This window comes from Caretta caretta, chromosome 21, assembly GCF_965140235.1.
Source record: "Caretta caretta isolate rCarCar2 chromosome 21, rCarCar1.hap1, whole genome shotgun sequence".
Taxonomy (NCBI): Eukaryota; Metazoa; Chordata; order Testudines; family Cheloniidae; genus Caretta; species Caretta caretta.
Window position 1 is genome coordinate 4412437 of NC_134226.1, and position 15178 is coordinate 4427614.

Below are 15178 nucleotides of genomic sequence, written 5' to 3' on the forward strand. Positions count from 1 at the left end.
GAGCTGAAGCATGAGCAGTTTGATCAGTGATGTGGTTCATGACTTCTAATTGGTTTTAAATTTTCAGATAGTCCAGAATGTGATGTGGCACAATGAACCTGACACAAATGTAGCATTACATCTAGCAAGTGATCCATCATGTGGAGTGCACATTTTCTTACATTAGGACAATGGTGCTGTGTTCCTTTCCAAGTATTTCTAAGAAATGTCACATTGAGCCAATGCTGATAACTCAGTCAACTGAAAATTTGGGTTAAGAGCTGAAGGTGAGTAGAGAAGCATAATGCCGTTTTGAGTGAAGAATAGAAATATGCACCAAGGATGAAAGCCCTTAAGCCCCACCCCTGTGTAAAGGACCAGGGTAATGTCTACACAGCACTGAAGTCCCAATTTAGCATCTGAGTGTGAACTCCTTGCTCACATAAGAGTATCTTACTCCACAATCAATGGGGCAAGTTATTACTCAGTGAAAGAAGGCTACTCAAAATCTAGCACTTAATGCTTGGCCTGAGTGGGATTGTAGTTCTACCTAGGCCTCGTGGTGGTTCTCTTCACCGGAATGAATGTCACCTGCCAGGTGCATCCAGTACATACATTGTTACTAAACTTTCTCAGATTATTTGTATCATGATTAGCATGCCATAACTCTTCAAGTCAGACTATAACCCAGGATAGAATTGTGTATTTATGTAGATAGTTATTCGATAAGGTGACAGTAAAAAGTGCTCAAGACTACATAGCATAGTCCCTAGGCTTTGCAGGACCAATAAAGATTATAGATGTGAACTATAAATGTCATCATCTGGCTGCTCGTTGCATCTTAACAATTGACTCTCTATTGAAATGTATTTCATTGTGCCTATTTATTCCCTTTTGAATTTGGTTGTTCATCCATAGCATCTGGTGTAACTCATAATAGTGTTTGGTCCATTATTATTCATCAACCACAGGAGAGTTGAGGGAGCATAAATAGAAAGCCCTTTTGTTGTCTTAACCTGACAAAAACTTGATAGTCCTGTTCTCTGTTAGGTTCTTGAAGATTTGGATAGCCCAATAAAATTATCTGACAACCCATGAAGGCAGGGTTGGAGGTGTCTCTGCAGATGGAATGCCATCTAGTCATTTAGGTGTTTCAAATAGGAATAAGCATCCTCTTCACATCTGTATTTGGACATTAGGCTTTGCAGTAATATATGATGAAGCAACTAACCTTGGGTATAAAGATGAAATTCTGCTCCAGGAAAACTAATCTATCCTGTTGGCATGGATCAACAGAGGTCTCAGGAATTCAGCTCCTTGTAGATGACCAAGCACTTGCAACTCACTTGAGTGCCACCTATGAATGACCTCTCTTCTTTAGAATTGTCTCGCTAAACTCTGGCTTGACAATTGAGCATTTCAAAGCTGAGGAAATGTACCCACCATCACCACAAACAGAGTATTGAACCAAATGTCAGGAGTAATGGCACAGCAATAAACACATTGCCATGTTTCTGCCATATGCAGATAATTGTAAGTGGCTATGCTTTTTGGATGAGACTTAGGATCCTTGTCTAATAGAGCATGATTAGTGGGAGTGCTTTCAAGACAGGTAGACTTTATGGCATTCACCTTCCTTCAAAGACTTGACTGCACAATGCAGTTGTGCTTTCCATCCTAGATGGTGCTGCTGACACGTCCAACATTTTAGGAAATTTTCATGAGAGATCTCTTTGGGTATGTCTACACTACAGCAAAACGCCCATGGCTGGCTCATATCAGCTGACTTGGTGTGCAGGGTGGGGCTTGGGCTGAATTTGCAATTTTAAATGTTAAATTACCACATTTAAGCTATTTATCATGAAATATAAAAGGGCCTAGAAATAACACTAGTCACTGCCAATATCCATATGTTTTCACACTTCTGCCTGTCTTAAATCTATGTATGGTCATTTCATTTTATTTTAAATCAAAATAAAATTGCGAGTGTCTCAGGAAGGCAAGGTCAGCCTCACTAATACCCTTTCACTCATGAATGAGCAGAAAGAAGGAAAACATTTTTCATATCTTCTTTTAAAGTTGGTTCATTGTAATAGCATGCAGATACTATTTGATCATTTCTATTTTGTCACAGGCATTTTCAATTGCAGTATATTTTTTCCAATGTGTAGTGTTGTGGGTTTTGTTTTTTTGTTGGTGTTGTTAAAAGCCATTTTCCATCTCAGAGGTGGTGGCTTTGCAGTGATGGGTGAAGTGATTCCTGTATATTGAGACATATTTTTGCCTCCCCATATTAAAAACATGAAATAGAGCAATGTTTGGATAGGAATGCTACTACATTGTTCCCAGGGTCCAGTGTGGAGCACAATAGTAAGGGGAACTCTGTGGACACCAGGAACATAGCCACAGAGAACTACACGTCACTGGTGGCAGCATGTAGCATACGTGTAGCTACATGCCACAGTGAAAAGCAAGATACATCCACTCTGTGTGGTATAGCTACACTTGTCGGTAAAAGGCTCTGACAGAGGGGAAGCAGTGAGAAGAGGTTTCAACAGCTCCAAGCCTTTCAATGCAGCAAGGAAAGGCTCTTAAACAGCTTTTCAGCTGACGGTGCCTTTCCTGCTGTCTCCCCACTGCCAAGCCTTCCCCTTGAGCATGTTGAGATAGTTAAATGGCTGGATGCTCTGTGATAAGAAACAAAAGGATGTGGTGATGGGCCTAATGCAGGTGGTCTAAATTGAAGACAAGTTGTGGGAGGCTAGGCTGTGCTGGAATGGATGGGCAGCAGAGACCTGAGAGTTACATTGGTAATATGACCCTTGCAATGACTGTGGACTTCCTTCCACCCCATCCCCCGCCCCCACTCATCATCTTTCATTCAAAGACTATATGTGGATTGAACATCAGCAGACCATACACCATTTTGCACAACAGCCAGGTGAACGATCATAAGTTTTGGAAGAAGGCTATAAAAGTTGCTGACCCTGAATAGGGAAGTAGCAAGAAAGGAAAAGGAAGAAAGATACAAGGAGCATCCTCATCTATATAATGAGGAAATTCATGCATTGCATATAAGTGTATGTGTGCACACACAGGGGGGTGAATATACAAACACAGATCTCTTTCCATCCCATCTAATTTGACTACCTCTCTAAGACACACTTTTAGCTCCTTTCCATGTTGCTCACACTGCACTAGAGTTTCTCTCTTTATTAGCAGCCAGTAATGTATTAATGCATTTCTTGGGCTGAAGTGTGCTTTTTACTGTTACCTTGGACACTCATTTAGTTGAATTTGATAGTGACAATACATTGACATTGGTAAGGTTAATGATCCAATACTTTATTTCATTGAACAAGTTGAGCAGCATTTAATTCATTGTTCCACAATGTCCTAGAGAGCTGTCTGTGCCATCATTTTAATAGTGGTATGGCATCTTTGCCCTTTAAGTAATTGGCACCGTGAAAATAGTCTCTAGGTCCTGTCACAATTGATTAGTATTGTATTGAATTACAAAACGATTACTTTTCTTTCTTTTTTTTTTTTTTTCAATCCCTCTTCATGGGAGGAGCGTGAAATTTGGTGCTTGTGGAATTGAAAGGCTGAAAGCACTGGGATTCAAGCACGCAAGCCATACACCAGTTTCTCCTTTGAGCTCTACCTATGCATCTTAGTTATGTGCTGCTGCACCCCCTCCCACTCCCCACCAGGAACCCCCACAAAGTACCGCTAAACCCTTTTAGTACACGCCAGCAATGTTTGTTCTCTCCAGTTGTGGACACTCTCATAGGTCTGATAAGGCATCTGTCCTCCATCCTGCAGTACCCTTGGGGGTGAGGGTGGTGGTTAGTTTGTTTCTTACCCTGGCCTCTTGTGCTCCCCATAAATCCACCTTCACAAGCAGCACAGAGTCAAGGTTGATGTAGTTAGGCTGACGCAGTGTCCGTGTAAACGCTGTGTTGCTTCTGTTGACTTATTGGCTTGGCTTTACCCTAACTAGGGTGGCTAAAATAGCAGTGAAGACACAACTGTATAGGCTATACATAAAGCCCTGCACAGTTACAAAATTAGTATCTACATCCAATCTGCAAACATGAGCTGTAGAGATCCGCATCCATGGTTGCAGATATCCACGGATACAAAGCGGATAGCCACAGATTTGTAGAGTTCTAGAGAGAAACTTCGGATCCGCATCTATCCGCAAATATGGTCTATACATTTTTGCAGGTTTGCAGGATTCTAGCTATACAAGCCTGCATTTCCCCCTATGTACTCCTGTTGCTAGCCCACGCTAAAACCTGTGTGTCTCTAATGCTATTTTTAGCTGTGCTAGCTAGATTAAAGTGGCTATACCTGCCTGGTTGCAGTGTAGACAGCCTGTGACTGAACAGGGAACTAAACTTTGGTCTTATGAGTCGTAGGCCCATCTTTGCAGCAGAGCATCTAAGGTAAAGAGATATTGATATAAGGTTCAGAAGTTCAATTCTGGCTCCCCCCTAAGTAGGAACTTGACAAGGAGGAATAGTGGTCAGTTCTGGAACCTCTCATGTTGGCCATTAAATAATCTTAAGAGATCTGTTGAACATAGGTCCTGCAGAGAATTACCCCATCATCAGAAGAAGCCCCAAGTTTATCCCATTCGTGATGGTTTAGCTGGAAGTACAAAAGCATCACTCATGAGATGAATCACAATCAGTGAGCGAGCCAGTAGCAAGGATATGAAATTAAGATCACTTCTGGGAAGAGAGGTGGTCTTTGGTGGCATTAACCTGGAAGGCAGCCAGAGCATTGGCATGAGATGCAAAGCTGTAAGCAGAACATCATTTTTGTGAATGCAACCACAGAAAAGTTCTTGATGCTGAATACAATCTTGTCCATCTATCACCTTTCCTTTTTTCTTTTAAATTACACTTGATTATGTAGCATCTGCTCCCTTCACACTTGCATATGGTTCTCTCCTTAAACCCGGATGCCTGTCTAGGAGCTGAATACAAATAGACATCTGAAAGTTTTCTTTAGAAGACCTGCAGTAAATCAAACAGGCAGGCTGAGGGAAAGTGGGAAAGTGATTGTAACTGAAATTGCTGACTAATCTATCTAGTGTTTAGTTGTTGATATTGCTCCTATCAATACACTATCAGTAGCTGCCCACTACTGTGTATATACACCAAATGTCTTAAGACCAAATTTTGCCCTTAATTGCTACAGAACACTGAGGAGCCAGCTAGATGGTTCATGCACGTACCTTTTTATTAGGCTTTTCTACACTGCCCTCCTGATTTAAGAATGTGCTTTCTGCAAATCTTGCAGCCAAATTATCACGAAGTCTCCTGGACTGCACCCCCAACGTTTGCAAATGCAACTGTTCAGCATGTGCAAAACTTGCCTTTGTGGGGGCACATTGAACTGTGCAAAACAAGCAGGGGGCGTGCATGCCTGACCCATGTGATCACAATTTTTGAGGATGCATTTAATGAGTCCTACTGAAAACTTGGCATTGGAAGTGTGAGACAGGATTCATGCACAGTACCATGCACTAGATTGTTGGGTTTCATGGATGAATTTCCTCCTGTTCAGTGGGCCAGCACCAGGTTTATGCACTAAAGTCTCACTTAAGCTCTGTTTTGAGTGGGACTTACATGTGGTATACTGGCCTTGTGCTGGCTTGCAGCACAGTGGTGACTTTCAGTGCGGCGAAATGAAGCATCCTATGTCTGATTTGTTTTTCTTCCCCCTATAAAGGCTGCAAGAGAGATGTGACTGAGCTGGATCAATCCTGTACAAATAATCCCTTTATTTGCGTTTTATTTTTAAATACTGAACTCTCTCTGATCTAGCATTTATACTTACAGACACCCACATGCATTAGATAGCTCCTGAGCTTATCTCTTTGCTCCTGGACTAATGCCTGGGCTGTGCTGTAATGTGATCTAAAAGCATCCTAAAAATCCCATGCCAGCATCTAGGCTGGTTATGCCTTGCCACTCCGATCATCACAGGTTACAAAGGTAACATGGTAAAGAAACCTGCTGCTGACAGACTCCTCCATTCTAGAATCCGTTTCCTTGCTGGCTGCCTGGGTAAATCGATCACAGGAGATAATGATAATATCAGCTTGATAATAAAACAAATTGATCCTTTAGACCAGTATTTCTCAAACTTTCAATAATGCTCCCTCCCACGCCCTTACCTGGAAACCTGCTTTGATGTAACCAGGACTTGTCTTCTGTTTAGTGATATGGGAAGCATAGAGTGGTCATGACCTGCTGACACCTCTTTGCAACCCCCACATTGAGAATCCATGCTTTAAACTCTTGTTGGTCTGATGGCATGGTCTAGAGCTGATTGCGTCATTCAAAAATTTCCATATTTCAGATGGAAAATGCCAGTTGGTCAAAAAGTGCAATGTTCAGTGGGAACGTGTAGATTTTGATGTACCTTTCTGAAGCAACTGGATCAGCTAATCTACCCTAAGCACCCCTACTCCTTGGCAAGAATAGTTTCCTTAATGAATTATCCAAAAACTCAATTATTTGCTGAGCTAAAAGTCCATTTCCTGGCCAACTCTAGCAGGTTTCCTTCAAAACAAGTCTATAGTTATTATAATACAAAAAGTTATCTCTCTTGCCAGGAAATCCAAGCAAATCAATTTCAAATGCAACTCAGGAGCTTTAACTCATTTATATTCTTTATCCTTTGCTTTTCCTATCCCTCAGTCCTCCACCCCTATAGTTATACTGTTCAGTACATCATAAGATTTACCTTTAGATCCTAAAATGAGCTACGTTTACAAACATCAAGGTAAATCTCTGTTCTTTGCATTCACTTTTTTTCCAATTCTTTGTTACTTTCCTTCCTGATCTTGCTTGCAGCTATATTTTTCCTGAAGATTAGACGTTTTGTCCTTTTTTAGAGGACATGTCTCCAGTCGTCTTGTGTGTTCCTGTCCCAGCTCTGGTTTACTCATCCTGCATCTTTCTGAAGCCAGATAACTGCATTTTAAAACATTGTACTTTATCGCATTAGGAATTATAATCCCCGTTATGGCTTCTGGGACCGATTCTTTTTCTCCAGAGAACACTTGCCTTCCAGAGTTTCTTCTCTCCAGGTACCACTGACTGGAGATGCGGGATAAACTTGAAGGGTTCACAGGTCTGGTTTAGAGACTAAGCAAAACCCAAAAGTTCTTTCAATTCTCAGGCAGCAAAAATGACACACAATGAGGAAGCTATCAAATCATTTCAAAGATTGATTTTTCGAGTAAACGTGCAGGGGACTGTTCTTTTAATTCTGATTCCTCCTGATTTTTTCCTTGGAGAGGTTGCCTCAAAATTCAAGTGTCAAGGAAACATGACTTCCTTTACCTTTGTGTGTAAGCCTCCCCCTCAAGTCGAGGTGAGATGCCCAAGCATTGCTATAAACCAATTCTAAGTTGTCATGGAACGGAATATATGGGTCATGTATGGTCCAAACTATGCCAGCAGCAAAGCCAGTGGGGGACCATGAGATTTGAGGGTGTCAGCTTTGTATATATCCTTTAATCTAGCAGTGGCCTGCCGTGAATGAGGTGAGGCATCGCCCTTAAGGCTGCCTTCTCCATCCATCTTGCTCTGTGCTCAGTGCATGGCCCTGGACTTGAAAGATATTTGAAGTGAACTTTAATATTTGCATTGTTGTTTGAGCTTTCCCAGAGACCAGAATAGAGTGGAGAATTTTTAGCTCACATGCCCATTTTAGATGCAATGTCCAGCCAGATTAGGACTGTGATGGGGTGTGAGCTCCACACCAGCACTGATGGGATTGTTCGGGCCCTTATTAACCCTGTTAGATGACCTGTCATCAACCGTGAGAAGGAGGGCTGGGGTTAATGGAGAGTGAAGCCAGCTGGGGAAGCAGTATAAAGTCAAGAAGCTGAGAACAGACAGAGTCTGCAGGGGGAAGAAGTTTTGGGAGGCAGGTCCTCAGGGACAAGGAGGACATATAGGAGGAGAGTAAGTCCTCTGAGCCTGTCCTGCAGTCAGTTGTCTGGCAAGATGCTAGGAGGGGTGAAGTAGCCACAGAAAGTAGAGTAAGTTCCAGTGGTAAACCTGGAACCAGGTGTGCTAGGGTGCAGGGAATTAATAAGTGAGCCTACACTTTGATAACTCTGATACCAATTAGTACCCCTTGCCTGCACCCATCCCTTAGAAAGATGATTAGGGTAACTAAAGTCAGTTCGCTGATTGGGTGGGCTTGGTGAGCCAATTAGCCAATGAGCTCAAGACAGATAAGAGGCACAAGAAGTAAGTGCCAGGCAGGGAGGAACAGGGCTAGCTGTAACCAGAAGCCTCTGGGAAGAGAAACCTCTGCTCCTGAGGAGCAGGCCTACAGCACAGGTGATACTGTAAATAGTATTCTTGTATGGGGTGATAAGGGTGTTCATAGAGAGAACTCAAAGCAATAGCATGGCAGACATGCTACCAGTAGAGTCTGAACCAGTTTCTGTGGTGTGAAGGGGCCGGGGTGGAATGCACCCTGCTACATGAGGACAGAAAAGATAGGGAAGCTGGATATGAAGGAGCTCAAGGAAACATCAGCTGGGACTGATTAGACCTGTATTGTTGGTTATAGGGTGCCTGGACTGGAAGCTGGAATAGCAGGAGGGTCCAGATTCCGTTGCTAGTCTCTGGTACAGTGGAATAGAGCCTGAGGAAGGGCTGAACCAGTCTGGCAACAGCATTTGGACAGTTGTCCTGTTGGACTTCATAACCTTGGAAGGAGTGGACCTGCCTGGAGAGCCAAGTTACCAGAAGAGGGGCTGTTGCACAGCAAGCAGCAATGGGCTACCTGGTGCAGGGAGAGCTACGCTGCCTGACATGGATGCAAAGAGGTATGCTAATGGTGCGTGGAACCCCATTACAAGGACGCACACTAGCCCTTCCTTTGTGTGGTGGACAGGACATCCTTGAGATGAGACACAGAAATATAGGGTTGGAAGGGCCCTTGAGAGGACATCAAGTCCAGCCCCCTGCACTGAGGCAGGACCAAGTAAACCTAGACTATCCCTGACAGGTGTTTGTCCAACGTCCTTCTTAAAATCCTCCACTGGTGGGGATTCCACAACCTCTCTTGGAAGCCTATTCTGCCCCTTATAGTTTAGAAATCTTTTCCTAATATCTAACCTAAATACCCCTTTGCAGATTAAGCCCATTTCCTCTTGTCCTGTCTGCAGTGGGAATGGAGTACTGTTGATCTCCATCTTTTTTTATAACCGCCCTTAACATGTTTGAAGACTAACCAAATCCCCCCTCAGTCGTTTTTTCTAAAGTCTAAACCTGCCCAGTTTTTTTAACCTTTCCTCATTTAGTCAGATTTTCTAAACCATTTTTGTTCTACTCTGGACTCTCCAGTTTGTCCACATCTTTCCTAAAGTGTGGCACTCCTGGAATGCTGTGTCCAGTTCTGCTGAGAACTCACCAGTGCTGAGTAGAGCAGAACAGTTACCTCCAGTGTCTTACATACGACACTCCTGTTAGTACACCCCAGAATGATAGCCTTTTTTTTTTCGCTGCTGCATCACATTTGACTCATTAAATATGTGATCCACTCTCACCTCCAGATCCTTTTCAGCAGCACTACCACATGGCTCGTGATTCCTCGCTTGGAAGTCATATGTTTGACTTTTTCCCTTAAATGTAGTACTTTGCACTTGTCATTGAATTTCATTTTGTTAATTTTAGACCAACTTGTCCAGGTCATTCTGAATACTAATCCTGTCCTCCAACCCCACCCAGCTTGAGGTCCTCTGCAAACTTTATAAGCACGCTCTCCACTCCATTATCCAAGTAATTAATGAAAATATTTAAGAGTACTGGAACCAGGACAGACCCCTGCAGAACCCCACTAGATATGCCCTCCCAGTCTGACAGCAAACCACTGAGAACTACTCTTTGAGTATTGTCTTTGAATGAGCTGTGCACCCACCTTACGATAATTTCATCGAGATCATGCTTCTTTAGTTTGTTTAAAAATGCCATGTTGGACTGTATCAAAAGCCTTACTAAAATCAAGATGAATCAAATCTACCACTTCCCTGCTATCCAGTAGTCTAGTAACCCTGTCCAAAAAAAAAAAAAGGAAATTGGGTTGGGTTGGCATGATTATTCTTGACAAATCCATGTTGGCTATTTCTTAACTCCCTATTGTCTTCTAGGTGCTTACAAATTGATTGTTTAATAACTTGTTCCAGTATCTTTCCAGATATGGATGTTCAGCTGATTGGTCAATAATTTCCTGGGTCCTCTTTGTTCCCCTTTTTAAAGATAGGTTCCAAGTTTGTCCTTCTCCTGTCCTTTGAGACCTCATCGGTTCTCCATGATTCTCAAACATAATTGCTTCAGAGATTTCCATATGTACCCTAGGATGAATTTCATCAAGTCCTGTCAACTTGAATTCTTGCAACTTACCTTAAATAGTCTTTTAACCAGTTCTTTCATTATCTTGATTTGCATTCCTTTGCCCTTGTTAATATTAACGGAGTTGAGTATTTGGCCACCATTAACCTTTTTAGAGAAGACTGAAGCAAAATAGTCATTAAACACCTCTGCCATCTTGTCATTAGTTGTTATAAGCTTTCCTTCCCCACTGTGTAGAGGACCTCCACTTTTCTTCATCTTTCTGTTGTTCCTAGTGTATTTAAAGAACCTCCTCTTATTGCCTTTGATGTTCCTTGCTAGGTGTCACTCATTTGTAGTTTAGTCTTTCTGATTTTTCTCCCTACATGTTTGTGCTATTCTTCTGTACTCTTCAGCAATTTGTCCTTGTTTCTGCTGTTTTGTAGGATTCCTTTTTGATTTTCAGGTCATCAAGAAGCCAATATGGCTCCAGCAGGAGCACTTTAATACTCTTCCTATCTTTCCTTTGCATGGGTATAGTTTGCAGTTGTGCCTTTGATATTGTCTCCTTGAGAAACTGCCAGCTCTCCTGACCTCCTTTTTGCCTTAGATTGTCTTCGCATGGGACCTTATCTATCAGTTCTGAGTAGGGAGACTAGATGTCCCGATTTTAAAGGGACAGTCCTGGTATTTGGTGCTTTGTTTTATATAGGTGTCTATTACCCCTCCCCCTTTACTTGCTATCTGGTCACCCTAGTTCTGAGTCTATTAAAGTCTGCTTTTTTACTATTATTTATTATTCACTGTCCTTATTCTGCTGTTCACTGCTCCCTTTTCTTAGATTCATGATATCTGTCATTTCAGGATTACTTTCACCCAAATTGCCTTCCACCTTTCCATTTGCTGTCATTTCCTCCCTGTTGCACAGAATCAAGTCTAAAATGGCTCTCACCCTCATTACTTCCTCCACTTTCAGAAACAAAAATTTTCCCCAATACATTTTAAGAACTTATTAGAAACTGTTTGGCAATATTATTTATCCAGCAGATGTCTGGGTAGTTAAAATTCTCCATTACTAGGAGGTCTTGTGGCATGACAGCTGTGCCAAAGCTAAACTGTGCTTACTCACAAACTGAGTATTCTGTGGTGGGCCTGCAAGCAGTCAGGACTGAACCCCCGACATGCGGCGGATCTGCTAAGCATGAGCAAAATTCACCTCCGGCTAAAGTTAAATGATTCAATCTATAATTACTATGTATGTGGACTGTCTTCCTCTGGAAAAGAGAAATTAATATTGGCATAACTATTAGAGCTAACTGCATGGGGAAAGGGAAGTGATTGTATGATGGAATTATGATGACAGATGTCAAACAGGGACATTGACAATAATTGTAAAGGACCAAAGACCAGGTAAGCCAATGATCAAACTCAACATCTTCAGATTGGATGCTATTTTTTTCTTTCCTTTGATTTTTTTTTTTAAATCCTCACAGATGTTAAATACTGAAACATGAGAAGAACGTAATTTTTTGTGCATGTCTGAAGCATTCATACAATTAACATGCTCAGGAGGTCGCTTGCGACCTGAAACACTCACCGAGGATTGCCAACAAAGCACAGGGTTGAGAGCATATAGGACTTTAGTATGAAACTGTGTTTGTCCGAAAGCTGCATTTAATGAAAGCCCTTTTTCCCCTTTTCTGGTTCTGAGACTGGGAGGAAGCACTCAGGCATTGAAACGGATTTGTACTTTATTTTTAAAATATTGTTCCTACATAGATAACTATTGTATAGTAATCTACTACAGTTTGAAAAGGTTTTATTACTGTATTTTGTTTTATCACTGTAGAATATAGTAGTGGTTTTTTTCCACTGAAATCAAGATTGACTTTTGGTGTCTGCACATGGAAAGAAGGTTAGCTTTTAAGGGTTAAAGAACAGAACTCTTGGGTTCTATTCCCGGCTGTGCTGCTGACTTGTGTGACCTTGGACTACTTATTACCCTCTCTATCTCAATTTCCCCCTAAGTAAAACTGAGATAACGTTGTAATGAGGTGACTAGTGCATCTTCTATCTAAGCCCCTACATCATGCCCATCACCATGGTATCCAGCTGCGTTCCGGCAGAGCACCGCTGCCCTCTACTGGATGGTATCAGAGCTGCCCAACTGTCATAGGTCCTACAATGCTATCACAAGAGGTAGGTATCTCAGTTCAGGGCAACTGCACCTGTATTCCTCCTCCATGCTCTATCTCAAGGGCACTTGCAGGTTTCCAGCTCCTTGGATGTCACCTCACGTGGGCAGAGACCCACATCTCCCTCTGTCCCTCCCTCCCAACTGGCGTATTAAAGTTGCACAGCTACCTGATTTACACTGAGATTCCCAGCAGGCCAGACTGCCTAAACAGGCTAGCATCTGTGCTTTGCTTTCTCTCCAGAGGTGTGAACAGCATAACTTCCTGCAGTTACAAGTTACCACACAGCTCGTTATAAGCAAGCATACTTACTCTTAAGGTGAACTCATAACAGAGAAAACATTAAAACGCTAACGGAACCTACGTGCATGCTAAAAGGCTTGTCAGAGGTCACCACAACTCCAATCTTGGGCTCTGGTAGGTGTCAAACCCACAACTGCGTTTTCCTCATGGAAAACAAGTTCATAACTGTCTCAAGTTCAGAACCCAGACTAGGCAGTTCACCTTCATATTTATACCATTTGGGCCTTTGCTCTCTTCCCTAGAGAGGCGACATACAGTCCCATTCTACTAACACATAAACTTAATACTAAGTTTTTCAAGGATGTTGAAGAGACCTGCCATATTGTCACAATGTGGCCCTGCTTTTTTTTTTTTTTTTTTTTTTGAGCCGGGAGGATCTGAGTTTTAGGAACGTCCTGGCAATGACGTTCCTAGGACTGACAATATGTACCATAAAGACAATCATGAAATCTTGGGCAGGTGTGAACTCCTTACAATACATACCTACCTCCTAGAGGGATGAGGCTTAAGTCATTTGTGAGTAAGCATACATCATTTCTTGATCTTGGAGATGCATGAATGGCATGCTCTATGAAAGTGAAAAGCAGTAGCAGTCTTTAATACTAGTCTTGGTTAGCACCCACATTTTTCAAACACAAATGAAGGCACAGTTCCTACCCCCAAGAGAAGTGTAACAGGAAAACAAACAGGTAAAGGGTAGGAGGAAGAGGCATGAATAAAAGTAAGAGTGTAAGCTCTTCAGGGAAGGCATTAAATTTATGTGCTCATTAGAACTGGTCAAAATGTGAGGAAAATGCTTTGATTTTTATGCTGAAATTTCAAATATTTGAAAAGTTTCAACCAGCTCTACTGCACACTGCCTAGCTCAACAAGGCATTGATCAGGACTGTTAGGCTTTACCACAACACACATTAACTAATAACAAGGTCAAAGTAGTTTCCTAATAAGGCGTGCTAGGTAATAGTTTGATACAATGTTCTTTTTGTTTTTGTTCTCTAAAATATAGAGAGAGTATCTCCAATTACCCGTTGTGTGACGGTTGCACCAGACCTTCTTTGCTTCCTGCTGGAGGCATCGCTGCCCTGACACGTCTGCCCAAAAGCAGTGTCAGGTGGGAAAGAGGGGCATTGAGTTTAGCACAACCTAGACAATCCACTTACGCCTGGTACTAGTGGAACCAACATGACTTGGTCCTCCAGCAACAAGAAGGGCCAGGAGATGCAGTAGCCAATCAGAATCCACCAGATGAGGCTTGTCTGCGGCATCTATGGTGGAGTGCTGGGTGAAGATCAGGCAGGAGAGTTGTTTCCCGGTTGTAACTCTAAACAGGCCCGGGTCAGGGCTTAATACCTTCTGTGAAAATGTGCAACAAATGTTTGTTAGGGAGTTTAAAAGCCCAGGTGGCTATTTTTGAGTTTAATTTCAGTTAACTGTTACTGGATAAGCAAGGAGCTCATGGCCTGCGATGCCTTGCTCCTGGCAAGCTTTGACTCACCGAGCCATAACCAGCTCACTTGAACAAAACTTGAAACAATGCTATTAAAACATGACCTAGCATGATCGAAAATATTACTCCTTTTCCTTTCTATACTGCATTATTACAGTTGGCAAAACAAAAATATTGTTTCCCAACTATTGCATGAGGGGAGGCCTCCATCTTGCATTTGATTACTATCCCTTTAGTATAACCCTAAAGAGTGAAGAGCTGAAACAGGATCTGCCCATAGCTTCAAATTGTCCCACCATAGACCCTGAGCCATTGCTGGATGTTAATTTCTGAATAGTTTCTTCAGTTAGATTGATTTCATACATTTCTCATGTCCCTGTACCTGGAGAGGTGCAGTTCCTAGGAAGGAAGGGAGCTGTACAAAGATCTCTGTGCTGTACGCTCCCTCAAAATGTGTAAACTGGTATAGCTCCATTGACTACCCAAGCAACACCTGCCAGGGAGCTGCCTTAAGGTAGCTGACACATGCTAATGTAAACCAGGAAGCCCTGACTCAGCATATGCTTAAGTTCATTCTTATCAAGCAAAGCACTTAAGCATGTGTTTAAAGTTTAAAATGTAGGGTCAGAATCCTGCACAGATCCAGATGCTTTTTGAGAGGTGCTGAGCATCCCCAACACCCAGTAAAGTAAATGGAAGTTGAGGGTGTTCAGTCGATGTTGGGATCGGGACCCTGGAGAGTAAAAGGGGCCTCAGGCCTGGAAGTTACTGAATATTTAAAGGCAGGTAGCAGATGGTGGTGGTGGGGGGGTTCCCTCTTGCCAGTAGATCCTGATCTAGGTGATTGAAATGAGCTTTTTCCAATCAGCCCAGCCTTG